This window comes from Mesoplodon bidens (assembly GCF_964165515.1).
Source record: "Mesoplodon bidens genome assembly, chromosome: Y".
NCBI lineage: Eukaryota > Metazoa > Chordata > Mammalia > Artiodactyla > Ziphiidae > Mesoplodon > Mesoplodon bidens.
The window spans coordinates 3395802-3414650 of NC_138180.1; positions in this window are offsets into that span (position 1 = coordinate 3395802).

An 18849-nucleotide genomic window follows, 5' to 3' on the forward strand; every position below is an offset into this window, starting at 1 on the left:
CAAGGCGGAGACAATCAGCAAAAACAATCAATAGCAGAATTAGATTCCCTAGGCCATCCATCAGATATTGGAATAATCAGGTGCAAGGAAGAAAATATACATAAAACTGGAACTGAAACAAGGAATAAGGATGTTTTCAAAGACTGGTAGGATCACTAAAACATTTTTAAAGTACATGTCATTGATAAAGCTAAATAATCAAAGGTTGTGTAATACAACAGATACATCATTGAGAAGAGTGACATTATGCTATTTTGAAAACTATGGCAAGTCAGATTTTTGCCTAATTATATAAGAAGATTTCTCTAAAAAATACACATTATTTCAAAGACTTATTGCCTGTGAAATAAGTTAAGGGTATTGCAAATGGCTTGTCAGCAAAGAAAGGTGAGATATAGGGAATCACAGAAAGTCGAGGGGAAAATAGGTCAATATATATATTGCCATATGGTGAACTAAGCCTTAGCCCAGCCACAATGTAGAGGACCTGAAGCTTAGAAACTTACAAGTAAGCTGGAATCTTCTAAAGTTCTAATCTTTATAAGTAAAAAGATTTATTAAAATGAATAAACAAGTGTTTTATTTGACATAAGAAGATCAGAACAATAAACCCTGACAACATAGAAAAAAGATAAATAAAGATATGAGCAGAACTTAGTACAACAGAAAACATATAAAATCAGGTGATGTAGTAAGTCCAAAGAATATTCTTTGAAAAGATTTAAAAGACACCCTTTGATTAAGGAAAACAAAAACATAAGTCAAGAATATACAGAAAGTATCAGGAAAATGTTATAGAAGAGAATATCTGAAATGCCACTAAATTTGAACATTTCTGTAAAGTGGACCATTTCCTAACAAAACTGACACAAGAGGAAATCATTTAAGGTCATCCTGTCTGCCCTTGGCATTCTCGGAAGGCCCTGGCCTCATAATTCAGCATCTGTAGTCCATGGTAACCTGCGGAGAGGGGGCGGTTTGAGGGAGGCTGGAACACTGCCCTCACTGAGGTAGTGGGTGTGGCCATCTCTGCTGTGACTAAACAAAGGGCACGGGAGCAGGGCGTCCAATGCAGGTCCCTCAGAGCCCGCAGGCACAGTGCGGTTTCACAAGCATTTAGGCCCAGGTCAAAGTGCGCCTTCTTTGTCTGCACAGCTGCCAAACTCTCACATTTCCCCTCTCGCCGCCCTCTTACTTGAAGTGTGCGTGGAAAATGTCCGCGCAGTACACTTCGCTGCTAGCTAGCCACAGGTCTGGGCATTGTAGCTTCCTGCCAGGGGCCCGAAGTCCGCAGGAGATGGGTCCTTGGGACACCCGCGGAGAGGCTCCTGCCCGGGCCACCGGCCGCCCACTGCCCCTTCCCCAGATCGGGGGCCGCAAAGCAGCCCTGTCTGAGTCCCTGCCTCTATACGGAGTATTGGACCAACCCTTGTAGAAAACGGGGTCCTCGCGGGACACTCATTGGAGGGACACAAATAAATCTATCCTGACTTTCTGATGAAGCTTTCGAGCTTTCAAACCTAAGACTCTTACAAGGTCAGCTGTTTGGCTAAACCTGAGCTCTTGATCTAAATTTACACAATAATGAAGAAATCAGCAACAAGGGGGAGACAATCAGCAAAAACAAGCAATACCAGAATTAGATTCCCTAGGCCATCCATCAGATGTTGGAATAACCAGGTGCAAGGCAGAAAATATACATAAAACTGGAAGTGAAACGAGGAACAAGGATGTTCTCAAAGACTGGTAGGATCTCTAAACATTTTTAAAGTACATGTCATTGATAAAGCTAAATATTCAAAGGTTGTGTAATACAACCATTTCAACATTGAGAAGAGTGAAATTATGCTGTTTTGAAAACTATCGCAGGTCAGATTTTCTGCCGAATTATATAAGAAGATTTCTCTAAAAAATACATATTATTTCAAAGGCTTAATGGCAGTGAAATAAGGGTATTTCTAATGGCTTCTATGCAAAGAAAGGTGAGATGTAGGGAATCCCGTGATATCGAGGGGAAAATAGGTCAATATATATACATTGCTGTATGGTGAACTAAGCCTTAGGCCAGCAACAATGTTGAGTACCTGACCCTTAGAAACTTACAAGTAAGCTGGAATGTTCAAAAGTTCAAATCTTTATAAGTAAAAAGATTTATGAAAATGAATAACCAATTGTTTTAATTGACATCAGAAGATCAAAAAAATAAACCCTGAGAACATAGTAAAAAGATAAATAAAGATATGAGCAGAACTTAATACAATAGAAAACGTATAAAATACAGGTGATGTAGTAAGTCCAAAGAATATTCTTTGAAATGATTTAAAAGACACACTTTGATTAAGGAAAACAAAAGCATAAGTAAAGAATATACAGAAAAAATCAGGACAATGTTATTGCAGAGAATATCTGAAATGCCAGTAATTTGAACATTTCTGTAAAGTGGACCATTTCCTCGCTCCTAAAGTTTACCAAAACTGACACAAGAGGAAATCATTTAAGGTCATAATGGCATTCTCGGAACGCCCTGGCCTCAGAATGCAGCATCTGTAGTCCATGGTAACCTGCGGAGAGGGGGCGGGGCTGATGGAGGTTGGAACACTGCCCTCACTGAGGGAGTGTGTGTGGCCATCTCTGCTGTGACGGAACAAAGGGCAGGGGAGCAGGGCGTCCAGGGCAGGGACTTCAGAGCCCGGCAGGCCCAGTGGGGTGTCACAAGCAATTAGGCCCATGCCAAAGGGCGCCTTCTTTGTCTGCACACCTTCCCAAACTCTCACCTTCCCACTCAGCCCGCTCTCTTACGTGAAGTGTGTGTTTAACCTGTCCGTGTAGTACACCTTGCTGCACAGATAACCATATGTGTTGGATTCGTATCTTCCTGCCAGGTGACCGAAGTTCGCAGGCAGATACGTCCCTGGGACACACGAGGAGAGGCTCCTGCCCGGGCCACAGGCCTCCAACTGCCCCTGCACCGGATAGGGGGCCGCAAAGCAACCTTGTCTGAGTCCCTGCCACTAGATGGAGTATTGGACCATCTCTTGTAGAAAACGGGGTCCTCGCGGGCAACTCATTGGAGGGACACAAATAAATCTTTGCCGACTTTGTGATGAAGCTTACGAGTGTTCACACCTATGCCTCTTACAAGGTCAGCTATTTAGCTAAACATGAGCTCATGATCTAAATTTACACAATAATGAAGTAATCAGCTACAAGGGGGAGACAATTAGCAAAAGCAATCAATACCAGAATTAGATTCCCTAGGCCATCCATCAGCTGTTGGAATAATCAGGGGCAAGTCAGAAAATATACATAAAACTGGAACTGAAACAAGGAACAAAGATGTTCTCAAAGACTGGTAGGATCTCTAACACGTATTTAAAGTACATATTATTCATAAAGCTAAATACTCAAAGGTTGTGTAATACAACATATTCATCATTGAGAAGAGTGAAATTATGCTGTTTTGAAAACTATGGAGGGCAGATTTTCTGCCTAATTATATAAGAAGATTTCTCTAAAAAATACACATTATTTCAAAGACTTATTGGCTGTGAAATAAGTTAAGGGTAATTCAAATGGCTTGTATGCAAAGAAAGGTGAGATGTAGGGAATCACAGAAAGCCCAGAGGAAAATAGTTCAATATATACATTGCTATTTGTTGAACTAAGACTTAGGCCAGCAACAATGTAGTGGACCTGACCTCTTACAAGTAAGTAAGTAGGAATCTTCAAAAGTTCAAATCTTTATAAGTAAAAAGATTTATTAAAATAAATAACCAAGTGTTTTAATTGGCATCAGAAGATCAAAACAATAAACCCTGAGAACATAGAAAAAAGATAAATAAATATATGAGCAGAACTTAATAAATCAGAAAACGTATATAATTCAGGTGATGTAGTAAGTCCAAAGGATATTCTTTGAAAAGATTTAAAAGACACTCTTTGATTAAGGAAAACAAAAACATAAGTCAAGAATATACAGAAAGAATCAGGACAAGGTTATAGCAGAGAACATCTGAAATGCCTGTAAATTTGAACATTTCTGTAAAACGGAACATTTCCTAGCTCCTAAAGTTTACCAAAACTGACAAAAGAGGAAACCATTTAAGATGATTATGTTAGCCCTTGGCATTCTCGGAACGCCCTGGCCTCAGAATGCAGCATCTGCAGTCCATGGTAACCTGCGGAGAGGGGGAGGGGCTGAGGGAGGTTGGATCACTGCCCTCACTGAGGGAGTGGGTGTGGCCATCTCTGCTGTGACTGAACAAAGGTCAGGGGAGCAGGGCGTCCAGGGCAGGGCCCTCAGAGCCCGGCAGGCCCAGTGGTGTGACAAAACCATTTAGGCCCATGTCAAACGGCGCCTTCTTTGTCTGAACAGCTGCCCAAACTCTCACCATTCCACTCAGCCCGAACTCTTACGTGAAGTGTGTGTGGAACCTGTCCACACAGTACACCTTGCTGCACAGCTAACCATATGTCTGGGCATCGTAGCTTCGTGACAGGTGACCGAAATTCGCAGGCAGATGGGTCCATGGGACACACGCGGAGAGGATCCTGCCAGGGCCACAGGCCGCCAAATGCCCCTGCACCACATCGGAGGCCACAAACAACCTTTACTGAGTCCCTGCCTCAAGAGTGAGAATTGAACGAACACTTGTAGAAAACTGGGTCCTCGCGGGCCACTCATTGCAGGGACACAGATAAACCTTTGCCGACGTTCTGATGAAGGTTACGAGCGTTCACAACTAAGCCACTAACAAGGTCAGCTGTTTGGCTAAACATGAGCTCATGATCTAAATTTACACAATAATGGAGAAATCAGCTAAAAGGGGGAGACAATCAGCAAAAATAATCAATACCAGAATTAGATTCCCTAGGCCATTCAACAGATGTTGGAATAATCAGGTGCAATGCAGATAATATATATATAACTGGAACTGAAACAAGGAACAAGGATGTTTTCAAAGACTGGTAGGATCTCTAAAACATTTTTAAAGTACATGTCATTGATAAAGCTAAGTACTCAAAGGTTGTGTAATACAACAGATTCATCTTTGAGAAGAGTGAATTTATGCTGTTTTGAAAACATGGCAGGTCAGATTTTCTGCCTAATTATATAAGGAGATTTCTCTAAAAAATACACATTATTTCAAAGACTTATTGGCTGTGAAATAAGTTAAGGGTATTTCAAATGGCCTGTCTGCAAAGAAAGGAGAGATGTAGGGAATCACAGAAAGTCGAGGGGAAAATAGGTCAATATATACATTGCTATATGGTGAACTAAGCCTTAGGCCAGCAACAATGTAGAGTACCTGACACTTAGAAACTTACAAGTAAGCAAAAATCTTCAAAAGTTCAAATCTTTATAAGTAAAAAGATTTATTAAAATGAATAACCAAGTGTTTAAATTGACATCAGAAGATCAAAACAATAAACCCTGAGAACATAGAAAAAGGATAAATAAAGATATGAGCAGAACTTAATACAACAGAAAACGTATAAAATTCAGGTGTTGTAGTAAGTCCAAATAATATTCTTTGAAAGATTTAAAATATACACTTTGATTAAGGAAAACAAAAACATAAGTAAAGCATATAGAGAAAGTATCAGGTCCATATTATAGCAGAGAATATATGAAATGCCAGTAAATTTGAACATTTCTGTAAAGTGGACCATTTCCTATCTCCTAAAGTTTACCAGAACTGACACAAGAGGAAATCATTTAAGGTCATCATGTCTGCCCTTGGCATTCTCCGAACGCCCAGGACTCAGAATGCAGCATCTGCAGTCCATGGTAACCTGCGGAGATCGGGCAGGGTGGAGGGCTGCTGAAACACTGCCCTGACAGAGGGAGTGGGTGTGGCCATCTCTGCTGTGACTGAACAAATGGCAGGGGAGCAGGGTGCCAAGGGCAGGGTCCTCAGAGCACGGCAGTCCCAGTGGTGTGTCACAAACATTTAGGCCCAGGACAAAGGGCTCCTTCTTTGTCTGCACAGCTGCCCAAACTCTCACCTTTTCCCTCAAGCCGCCCTATTACTTGAAGTGTGTGTGGAACCTGTCCGCACACTACAGCTCGCTGAACAGCTAACAATAGGTCTCGGCATCATAGCTTCCTGCCAGGTGACCGAAGTTTGCAGGCAGATAGGTCCCTGGGACACACGCGGAGAGGTTCCTGCCCAAGCCACAGGCCGCCCACTTCCCATGCCCCAGATCGGGGGCCGCAATGCAGCCCTCTCTGAGTCCCCAGCCTCTAGAGGGAGTATTGGACCAAAACTTGTAGAAAACGGGGTCCTCGCGGGCACCTCATTGGAGGGACACAAATAAATCTTTGCCGACCCTCTGCTGAAGCTTAAGAGCGTTCACACCTAAGCTTCTTACATGGTCAGCTGTTTAGCTAAACATGAACTCATGATCTAAATTTACACAATAATGAAGAAATCAGCTATAAGGGGAGACAAGCAGCAAAAACAATCAATACCAGAATTAGATTCCCTAGGCCATCCATCAGATGTTGGAATAATGAGGTGAAGGCAGAAAATATACACAAAACTGGAACGGAAACAAGGAAAAAGGATGTTTTCAAAGACTGGTAGGATCTTTAAAACATTTTCAAAGTACATATCATTGATAAAGTTAAATATTCAGAAGTTGTGTAATACAACAGATTAATCAATGAGAAGAGTGAAATTATGATGTTTGGAAAACTATGGCAGGTCATATTTTCTGCCTAATTATATAAGAAGATTTCTCTAAAAAATACACATTATTTCAAAGACTTATTGGCTGTGAAATAAGTTAAGGGTATTTCAAATGGCTTGTCTGTAAAGAAAGGTGAGATGTAGGGAATCACAGAAAGTGGAAGGGAAAATAGGTCAATATATACATTGCTATATGGTGAACTAAGCCTTAGGCCAGCAACAATGTAGAGGACCTGAACCTTAGAAACTTACAAGTAAGCTGAAATCTTCAAAAGTTCAAATCTTTATAAGTTAAAAGGTTTATTAAAATGAATAACAAAGTGTTTTAAATGACATCAGAAGACCAAAACAATAAACACTGAGAATATAGAAAAAGGATAAATAAAGATATGACCAGAACTTAATACAACAGAAAACGTATAAAATTCAGGTGTTGTAGTAAGTCCAAAGAATATTTTTTGACAAGATTTAAAAGACACACTTTGATTAAGGAAAACCAAAACATAAGTAAAGAATATACAGAAAGAATCAGGACAATGTTATAGCAGAGAATATATGAAATGCCAGTAAATTTGAACATTTCTGTAATGTGGACCATTTCCTAGCTCCTAAAGTTTACCAAAATTGACACAAGAGGAAATCATTTAAGGTCATCATGTCTGCCCTTGGCATTCTCGGAACGCCCTGGCCTCAGAATGCAGCATCTGTATTCATGGTAAACTGCGGAGATGGGGTGGGGCAAAGGGATGTTGGAACCCAGCCTTCACTGAGGGAGTGGGTGGGGCCATCTCTGCTGTGACTGAACAAAGGACAAGGGAGCAGGGGGCCCAGGGCATGGCCCTCAGAACCCGGCAGGCCCAGTCTTGTGACACAAGCATTTAGGCCCAGGACAAAGTGAGCCTTCTTTGTCTGCACAGCTGCCCAAACTCACACCTTTCCACTCCTGCCGCCTTCTGACTTGAAGTGTGTGTGGATCTGGTCCGAGCAGTACACCTGGCTGCAAAGCTAACCATAGGTCTGGACATCATAGCTTCCTGCCAGTTGACCGAAGTTCGCAGGTAGATGGGTCGTGAGACACACGTCGGGAGCCTCCTGCCCGGGACAGAGGCCGCCCACTGCCACTGCCCCAGATCGTGGGGCGCAAATCAGCCCTGTCTGAGGCCGTGCCTCTACAGGGAGTAGTGGACCAACACTTGTAGAGAACGGGGTCCTCGCGGGCAACTCATTGGAGAGACACAAATAAATCTTTGTCTACTTTCTGATGAAGCTTACGAGTGTTCACAGCTAAGCCTCTTACAAAGTCAGATGTTTAGCTAAACATGAGCTCATGATCTAAATTTACACAATAATGAAGAAATCAGCTACAGGGGGAGACAATCAGCAAAAACAATCAATACCAGAATTAGATTCCCTAGGCCATCGATCAGACGTTGGAATAATAGGTGCAAGGCAGAAAATATACATAAAACTGAAACTGAAACAAGGAACAAGGATGTTTTCAAAGACTGGTAGGATCTCTAAAACATTTTTAAAGTACATGTCATTGATAAAGCTAAATACTCAAAGGTTGTGTAATACAACAGATTCATCATTGAGAAGAGTGAAATTATGCTGTTTTGAAAACTATGGCAGGTCAGATTTTCTGCCTAAATATATAAGAAGATTTCTCTAAAAAATATACATTATTTCAAAGACTTATTGGCTGTGAAATAAGTTAAGGGTATTTCAAATGGCTTGCCTGCAAAGAAAGGTGAGATGTAGGAAATCACAGAAAGTCGAGGGGAAAATAGGTCAATATATACTTTGCTATATTGGGAACTAAGCCATAGGCCAGCCACAATGTAGAGTACCTGACCCTTAGAAACTTACAAGTAAGCTGGATTCTTTAAAAGTTCAAATCTTTATAAGTAAAAAGTTTTATTAAAATGAATAACCAAGTGTTTTAATTGACATCAGAAGATCAAAACAATAAACCCTGAGAACATAGAAAAAAGATAAATAAAGATATGAGCAGAACTTAATACCACAGAAAACGTATAAAATTCAGGTGAGGTAGTAAGTCCAAAGAATATTATTTGACAAGATTTAAAAGACACACTTTGATTAAGGAAAACCAACACATAAGTAAAGAATATACAGAAAGAATCAGGACAATGTTATAGCAGAGAATATATGAAATGCCAGTAAATTTGAACATTTCTGTAAAGTGGACCATTTCCTAGCTCCTAAAGTTTACCATAATTGACACAAGAGGAAATCATTTAAGGTCATCATGTGTGCCCTTGGCATTCTCTGAACGCCCTGGCCTCAGAATGCAGCATCTGTAGTCCATGGTAACCTGCGGAGAGGGGGCGGGGCTGAGGGAGGTTGGAACACTGCCCTCACTGAGGGAGTGGGTGGGGCCATCTCTGCTGTGATTGAACAAAGGGCAGGGGAGAAGTGGGCCAACGGCAGGGCCCTCAGAGACAGGCAGGCCCAGTCGTGTGTCACAAGCATTTAGACTCAGGCCAAAGTGTGCCTTCTTTGTCTGCACAGATGCCCGAACTCTCACCTTTCCACTCAAGCCCTCCTCTTACTTGAAATGTGTGTGAAACCTGTCCGCGCAGTACACCTAACTGCACAGATAACCATAGGTCTGGGCATCAGAGCTTCCTGCCAGGTGACCGAAGTTCGCAGGCAGATGGGTCGTGGGACACACGTGGGGAGAATCCCTCCCAGGCCACAGGCCGCCCAAAGCCACTATCCCAGATCGGGGGCAGCAAAGCAGTCCTGTCTGAGTCCCAGCCTCTAGAGGGAGTAGTGGACCAACACTTGCAGAAAACGGGGTCCGCGTGAGTAACTCATTGGAGGGACACAGATAAATCTTTGCGGACTTTCTGCTGAAGCTTACCAGCGTTCACACCTAAGCCTCTTACAAGGTCAGCTGTTTAGCTAAACATGAGCTCATGATCTAAATTTACACAATAATGAAGAAATCAGCTACAAGGGGAGACAAGCAGCAAAAACAATCAATAGCAGAATTAGATTCCCTAGGATATCCATCAGATGTTGGAATAATCAGGTGCAAGGCAGAAAGTATACACAAAACTGGAAGTGAAACAAGGAACAAGGATGTTTTCAAAGAGTGGTAGGATCTTTAAAACATTTTTAAAGTACATGTCATTGATAAAGCTAAATACACAATGGTTGTGTAATACAAGAGATTCATCATTGAGAAGAGTGAAATTATGCTCTTTTGAAAACTATGGCAGGTGAGATTTTCTGCCTAATTATATAAGAAGATTTCTCTAAAAAATACACATTATTTCAAAGACTTATTGGCTGTGAAATTAGTTAAGGGTTTTTCAAATGGATTGTCTGCAAAGAAAGGTGAGATGTAGGAAAACAAAGAAAGTCGAGGGGAAAATAGGTCAATATATACATTGCTATATGATGAATTAAGCCTTAGACCAGCCACAATGTAGAGGACCTGACCCTTAGAAACTTACAAGTAAGCTGGAATCTCGAAAACTTCAAATCTTTATAAGTAAAAAGATTTATTAAAATGAATAACCAAGTGTTTTAATTGACATCAGAATATCAAAACAATAAAACCAGAGAACATAGAAAAACGGTAAATAAAGATATGAGGAGAACTTAATACAATAGAAAACGTATAAAATAAAGGTGATGTAGTAAGTCCAAAAAATATTCTTTGACAAGATTTAAAAGACACACTTTGATTAAGGAAAACCAAAACATAAGTAAAGAATATACAGAAAGAATCAGGACAATGTTATAGCAGAGAATATATGAAATGCCAGTAAATTTGAACATTTCTGTAATGTGGACCATTTCCTAGCTCCTAAAGTTTACCAAAATTGACACAAGAGGAAATCATTTAAGGTCATCATGTCTGCCCTTGGCATTCTCGGAACGCCCTGGCCTCAGAATGCAGCATCTGTAGTCCATGGTACCCTGCGGAGAGGGGGCGAGGCAAAGGGATGTTGGAACACTGCCCTCACTGAGGGAGTGGGTGTGGCCATCTCTGCTGTGACTGAACAAAGGGCAAGGGAGCAGGGGGCCCACGGCTGGGCCCTAGGAACCCGGCAGGCCCAGTCTTGTGACACAAGCTTTTAGGCCCAGGTCAAAGTGAGACTTCTTTGTCTGCACAGCTGCCCAAACTCACACCTTTCCACTCAGGTCGCCTTCTGACTTGAAGTGTGTGTGGAACTGGTCCGCACAGTACACCTAGCTGCAAAGCTAACCATAGGTCTGGGCATCATAGCTTCCTGCCAGGTGACCGAAGTTCGCAGGTAGATGGGTCGTGGGACACACGAGGGGAGCCTCCTGCCCGGGACACAGGCCGCCCACTGCCACTGCCGCAGATCGTGGGGCACAAAGCAGCCCTGTCTGAGGCCGTGCCTCTAGAGGGAGTAGTGGACCAACACTTGTAGAGAACGGGGTCCTCGCGCGCAACTCATTGGAGGAACACAAATAAATCTTTGTGGACTTTCTGCTGAAGCTTACGAGTGTTCACACCTAACCCTCTTACAAAGTCAGATGTTTAGCTAAACATGAGCTCATGATCTAAATTTACACAATAATGAAGAAATCAGCTACAGGGGGAGACAATCAGCAAAAACAATCAATACCAGAGTTAGATTCCCTAGGCCATCGATCAGACGTTGGAATAATCAGGTGCTAGGCTGAAAATATACATAAAACTGGAACTGAAACAAGGAACAAGGATGTTTTCAAAGAGTAGTAGGATCTCTAAAACATTTTTAAAGTACATGTTATTGATAAAGCTAAATACTCAATGGTTGTTTAATACAACAGATTCATCATTGACAAGAGTGAAATTATGCTGTTTTGAAAACTATGGCAGGTGAGATTTTCTGCCTAATTATATAAGAATATTTCTCTAAAAAATACACATTATTTCAAAGACTTATTGGCTGTGAAATAAGTTAAGGGTTTTTCAAATGGCTTGTCTGCAAAGAAAGGAGAGTTGTATGAAATCACAGAAAGTCGAGGGGAAAATAGTTCAATATATACATTGCTATATGATGAATTAAGCCTTAGGCCAGCCACAATGTAGAGGACCTGACCCTTAGAAACTTACAAGTAAGCTGGAATCTTTAAAATTTCAAATCTTTATAAGTATAATGATTTATTAAAATGAATAACCAAGTGTTTTAATTGACATCAGAATATCAAAACAATAAACCCTGAGAACATAGAAAAAAGATAATTAAAGATATGAGGAGAACTTAATACAATAGAAAACGTGTAACATTCAGGTGACGTAGTAAGTCCAAAGAATATTCTTTTACAAGATTTAAAAGACACACTTTGTTTAAGGAAAACCAAAACATAAGTAAAGAATATACAGAAAGAATCAGGAGAATGTTATAGCAGAGAATATATGAAATGCCAGTAAATTTGAACATTTGTGTAAAGTGGATCATTTCCTAGCTCCTAAGGTTTACGAAAACTGACACAAGAGGAAATCATTTAAGGTCATCATGTCTGCCCTTGGCATTCTCGGAATGCCCTGGACTCAGAATGAAGCATCTGCAGTCCATGGTAACCTGCACAGAGGGGGCGGGGTTGAGGGAGGTTGGAACACTGCCCTCACAGAAGGAGTGTGTGTGGCCATCCCTGCTGTGACTGAACAAACGGCAGGTGAGCAGGTGGCCCAGGGCAGGGCCCTCAGAGCCCCGCAGGCCCATTGGGGTGTCAGAAGCATTTAGGCCCAGGCCAAATTGTGCCTTCTTTGTCTGAACAGCTGACCAAACTCTGACCTTTCCACTCAAGCCGCACTCTTACTTGAAGTGTGTGTGGAACCTGTCCGCGCAGTACAGCTCGCTGCGCAGCTAACCATATGTCTGGGCATCGTAGCTTCCTGCCAGGTGACCGAAGTTTGCAGGCTGACGGGTCCTTGGGACACACGCAGAGAGGCTCCAGCCCGGGCCACAGGCCGTCCACTGCCAGTGCCCCAGATCGTGGGGTGTAAGCAGCCCTGTCTGAGGCATTGCCTCAAGAGGAAGTAGTGGACCAACACTTGTAGAGAACGGGGTCCGCGCGTGTAACTCATTGGAGGGACACAAAAAAATCTTTGCCGACTTTCTGCTGAAGCCTACCAGCGTTCACACATAAGCCTCTTACAAGGTCAGCTGTTTAGCTAAACATGAGCTCATGATCTAAATTTACACAATAATGAAGAAATCATCTACAAGGGGTGACAAGCAGTAAAAACAATCAATACCTGAATTAGATTCCCTAGGCCATCCATCAGATGTAGGAATAATCAGGTGCAAGGCAGAAAGTATACACAAAACTGGAACTGAAACAAGGAACAAGGATGTTTTCAAAGACTGGTAGGATCTCTAAAACATTTTTAAAGTACATGTCATTGATAAAGCTAAATACTCAATGGTTGTGTAATACAAGAGATTCATCATTGAGATGAGTGAAATTATGCAGTTTTGAAAACTATGGCAGGTCAGATTTTCTGCCTATTTGTATACGAAGATTTCTCTAAAAAATACACATTATTTCAAAGACTTATTGGCTGTGAAATAAGATAAGGGTATTTCAAATGGCTTGTCCGCAAAGAAAGGTGAGATGTAGGAAATCACAGAAAGTCGAGGGGAAAATAGGTCAATATATACTTTGCTGTATTGTGAACTAAGCCTTATTCCAGCCACAATGTAGAGGACCTGACCCTTAGAAACTTACAAGTAAGATGGAATCTTCCAAAGTTCCAATCTTTATAAGTAGAAAGATTTATTAAAATTAAAAACCAAGTGTTTTAATTGACATCAGAAGTTCAAAACAATAAAACCTGAGAACATAGAAAAAAGAAAAGTAAAGATATGAGCAGCACTTAATACAATAGAAAACGTAAACAATTCAGGAGATGTAGTAAGTCCAAAGAATATTCTTTGAAATGATTTAAAAGACACACTTTGATTAAGGAAAACAAAAACATAAGTAAAGTATATACAGAAAGAATCAGTACAATGTTATAGCAGAGAATATATGAATTGCCAGTAAATTTGAATATTTCTGTAAAGTGGAACATTTCCTATCTCCTAAAGTTACCAAAACTGACACAAGAGGAAATCATTTAAGGTCATCATGTCTGCCCTTGGCATTCTCGGAAAGCCCTGACCTCAGAATGCAGCATTTGTAGTCCAAGGTAACCTGCGGAAAGCAGGCGGTGCTGAGGGAGGTTGGAACACTACCCTCAATGAGGGAGTGAGTGTGGCCATCTCTGCTCTGACTGAACAAAGGGCAGGGGAGCAGGGGTCCCAGGGCATGGCCCTAGAACACGTCAGTCCCAGTGGGGTGTCACAAGCATTTCGGCAAGGCCAAAGGGGGCCTTCTTTGTCTGCACAGCTGCCCAAACTCTCACCTTTCCACTCAGGCCGCCCTCTTACTTGAAGTGGGTGTGGAACCTTTCCGCCCAGTACACCTCGCTGCACAGCTAACCATAGGTCAGGGCATCGTAGCTTCCTGCCAGGTGACCGAAAATCGCAGGAGAGATGATTAACAGGGCAACACGCAGAGAGGCTATTGCCCGGGCCACAGGCCACCCACTGCCCCTGCCCAAGATCGAGGGCCAAAAGCAGCCCTCTCTAAGTCCCCTACCCCTAGAGGGTGTATTGGAAAAACACTTCTAGAAAACGGGGTCCTTGTGGGCAACTCATTGGAGGGACACAAATAAATCTTTGCCGACTTTCTGCTGAAGCTTACCAGCGTTCACACCTAAGCCTCTTACAAGGTCAGCTGTTTAGCTAAACATGAGCTCATGATCTATATTTACACAAGATTGAAGAAATCAGCTACAAAGTGAGACAATCAGCAAAATCAATCAATACCGAATGAGATTCCCTAAGCCATCCATCTGATGTTGGAATAATCAGGTGCAAGGCAGAAAATATACATAAAACTGGAACTGAAACAAGGAACAAGGAGGTTTTCAAAGGCTGGTAGTATCTCTAAAACATTTTTAACATACATGTCGTTGATAAACCTAAATACTCAAAGGTTGTTTAATACCACAGATTAAGCTTTGAGAAGAGTGAAATTATGCTGTTTTGAAAACTATGGCATGTGAGATTTTCTGCCTAATTATATAAGAGGATTTCTCTAAAATTTAGGCATTATTTCAAAGACTTATTGGCTGTGAAATAAGTTAAGTGTATTTCAAATGGCTTGTCTACAAAGAAAGGTGAGCTGTAGGGAATCACAGAAAGTCGAGGGGAAAATGTCAATATATACATTGCTATATGGTGAACTAAGCCTTAGGTCAGCCACAATGTAGAGTACCTGACCCTTTGAAATTTAAAAGTGAGCTGGAATCTTTAAAAGTTCAAATATTTATAAGTAAAAACATTTATTAAAATGAATAACCAAGTGTTTTAATGGATATCAGAAGATCAAAACAATAAACCCTGAGAACATAGAAAAAAGATAAATAAAAATATGAGCAGAATTTAATACCACAGAAAACGTATACAATTCAGGTGAGGTAGTAAGTCCAAAGAATATTCTTTGAAAAGATTTAAATGACACACTTTGATTAAGGAAAACACAAACATAATTAATGAATATATAGAAAGAATCAGGACAATGTTATAGCAGATAATATATGAAATGCCAGTAAATTTGAACATTTCTGTAAAGTGGACCATTTCCTAGCTCCTACAGTTTACCAAAACTGATACAAGAGGAAATCATTTAAGGTCATCATGTCGGCCCTTGGCATTCTCGGAACGCCCTGGCCTCAGAATGCAGCATCTGTAGTCCATGGTAACCTGCGGAGAGTGGGCGGGGCTGAGGGAGAATGGAACACTTCCCTCAATGAGGGAGAGGGTGTGTCCCTCTCTGCTGTGACTGAACAAAGGGCAGGGGAGCAGGGGGCCCAGGGCAGGGCCTTCAGATCTCGGCAGTCCCAGTGGGGTGTCACAATCATTTAGGCCCAGGCCATAGGGAGCCTTCTTTGTCTGCACAGCTGCCCAAACTCTCACTTTTCCACTCAGGCCGCCAACTCAGTTGAATTGTGTGTGGAACATGTCCGCGCAGTATACTTCGCTGCACAGCTAACCATATGTCTGGGCATCGTAGATTCCTGCCAGGTGACCGAAGTTCGCAGGAGAGATGATTCCCAGGTTCACACGCAGAGAGGCTCCTGCCCGGGCCACAGGCCTCCCACTGCCCCTTCCCAAGATCGGGGGCAGAAAGCAGCCCTGTCTACGTCCCCTACCCCTAGAGGGAGTATTGGACCAACACTTCTAGAAAACGGGGTCCTTGTGGGCAACTAATTGGAGGGACACAAATAAATCTTTTCCGACTTTTTGCTGAAACTTACTAGCGTTCACAACTAAGCCTCTAACAAGGTCAGCTGTTTAGATAAACATGAGCTCATGATGTAAATTTACACAATAAAGAAGAAATCAGCTACAAAGGGAGAAAATCAGCAAAAACAATCAATAGCAGAATTAGATTCCCTAGGCCATCCGTCAGATGTGGAATAATCAGGAGCTAGGCAGAAAATATACATAAACCTGGAAATGAAACAAGGATCAAGGATGTTTTCAAAGACTGGTAGGATCTCTAAAACATTTTTAAAGTACATGTCTTTGATAAAGCTAAATACTCAAAGGTTGTTTAATACAACAAATTAAGCAGTGAGAAGAGTGAAATTATGCTGTTTAGAAAACTATGGAAGGTGAATTTTTCTGCCTAATTATATAAGATGATTTCTCTAAAAAATACACATCATTTCAAAGACTTATTGGATGTGAAATAAGTTAAGGGTATTTCAAATGGCTTGTCTGCAAGATAGGTGAGATGTAGGGAATCACAGAAAGCCGAGGGGATAATATGTCAATATATACATTGCTATATGGTGAACTAAGCCTTAGGCCGGCAACAGTGTAGAGGAATGGACCCTTAGAAACGTACAAGTAAGGTGGAATATTTAGAGTTCAAATCTTTATAATTAAAAAGATTTATTAAAATGAATAACTAAGTGTTTTACTTGACAACAGAAAATCAAAACAATAAACCCTGAGAACATAGAAAAAAGATAAATAAAGATATGAGCAGAACTTAATACAACAGAAAACGTATAAAATTCAGGTGATTTAGTAAGTCCAAAGAATATTCTTTGAAAAGATTTAAAAGACACACTTTGATTAAGGAAAACAAAAACATAAGTAAAGAATATACAGAAAGAATCAGGACAATGTTATAGCAGATAATATATAAAATGCCAGTAAATTTGAACATTTCTGTAAAGTGGACCATTTCCTAGCTCTTAAGTTTAACAAAACTGACACAGGAGGAACTCATATAAGGTCATCATGACTGCCCTTGGCATTCTCGGAACGCCCTGTCCTCAGAATGCAGCATCTGTAGTCCATGGTAACATGCGGAGAGTCGGCGTGGCTGAGGGAGGTTGGAGGACTGCCCTCACTGAGGCAGTGGGTGTGGCCATCTCTGCTATGACTGAACAAATGGCAGGGGAGCTGGGTGCCCAGGGCAGGGCCCTCAGAGCCCGGCAGACCCAAAGTGTGCCACAAGCATTTAGGCCCTTGTCAAAGGGCGCCTTCTTTGTCTGCACAGCTGCCCAAACTCGCACCTTTCCACTCAGGCCGCCCTCTTATTTTAAGTGTGTTTTGAACCTGTCCGCGCAGTACACCTCGCTGCACAGTTAACAATAGGTCAGGGCATCGTAGCTTCCTGCCAGGTGACAGAAGTTCGCAGGCAAATGGGTCCCTGTGACACATGCGGAGAGGCTCCTGCCGGGACCACAGGCCGCCCACTGGCTCTGCCCCAGATCGAATTCTGAAAAGCAGCCGTGTCTGAGTCCACTGCCTCTCGAAGGAGTATTGGACCAACACTTGTAGAAAACGGGGTCCTTGCGGGCAACTCATAGGAGGGACACAAATAAATCTTTGCCGACTTTCTGCTGAAGCTTACCAGCGTTCACACCTAAGCTTCTTACAAGGTCAGCTGTTTAGCTAAACATGAGCTCATGATCTATATTTACACAATATTGAAGAAATCAGCTACAAACTGAGACAATCAGCAAAAACAATCAATAACAGAATTAGATTCCCTAGGCCATCCATCTGATGTTGGAATAATCAGGTGCAAGGCAGAAAATATACATAAAACTGGAACTGAAACAAGAAACAAGGAGGTTTTCAAAGGCGGGTAGGATCTCTAAAACATTTTTAAAGTACGTGTCGTTGATAAACCTAAATACTCAAAGGTTGTTTAATACCACAGATTAAGCATTGAGAAGAGTGAAATTATGCTGTTTTGAAAACTATGGCAGGTCAGATTTTCTGCCTAATTATATAAGAAGATTTCTCTAAAAAATAGAATTTATTTCAAAGACTTATTGGCTGTGAAATAAGTTAAGTGTATTTCAAATGGCTTGTCTGCAAAGAAAGGTGAGATGTAGGGAATCACAGAAAGTCGAGGGGAAAATGTCAATATATGTATTGCTATAGGGTGAACTAAGCCTTAGGCCAGCCAAAATGTAGAGGACCTGACCCTTAGAAACTTAAAAGTGAGCTGGAATCTTTAAAAGTTCAAATCTTTATAAGTAAAAATATTTATGAAAATGAATAACCAAGTGTTTTAATTGACATCAGAAGATCAAAACAATAAACCCTGAGAACATAGAAAAAAGATAAATAAAGATATGAGCCGAACTTAATACCACAGAAAACGTATAAAATTTAGGTGAGGTAGTAAATCCAAAGAATATTCTCTGAAAAGATTTAAAAGACACACTTTGATTAAGGAAAACACAAACATAATTAAAGAATATACAGAAAGAATCAGGACAATGTTATAGCAGAGAATATATGAAATGCCAGTAAATTTGAACATTTCTGTAAAGTGGACCATTTGCTAGCTCCTACAGTTTACCAAAACTGACACAAGAGGAAATCATTTAAGGTCATCATGTCAGCCCTTGGCATTGTCGGAACACCCAGGACTCAGAATGCAGCATCTGTAGTCCATGGTAACCTGCTGAGAGGGGGCGTGGCTGAGGGAGTTTGGAAGACTGCCCTCACTGAGGGAGTGGGTGTGGCCATCTCTGCTGTGACTGAACAAAGGGCAGGGGAGCATGGGGCCC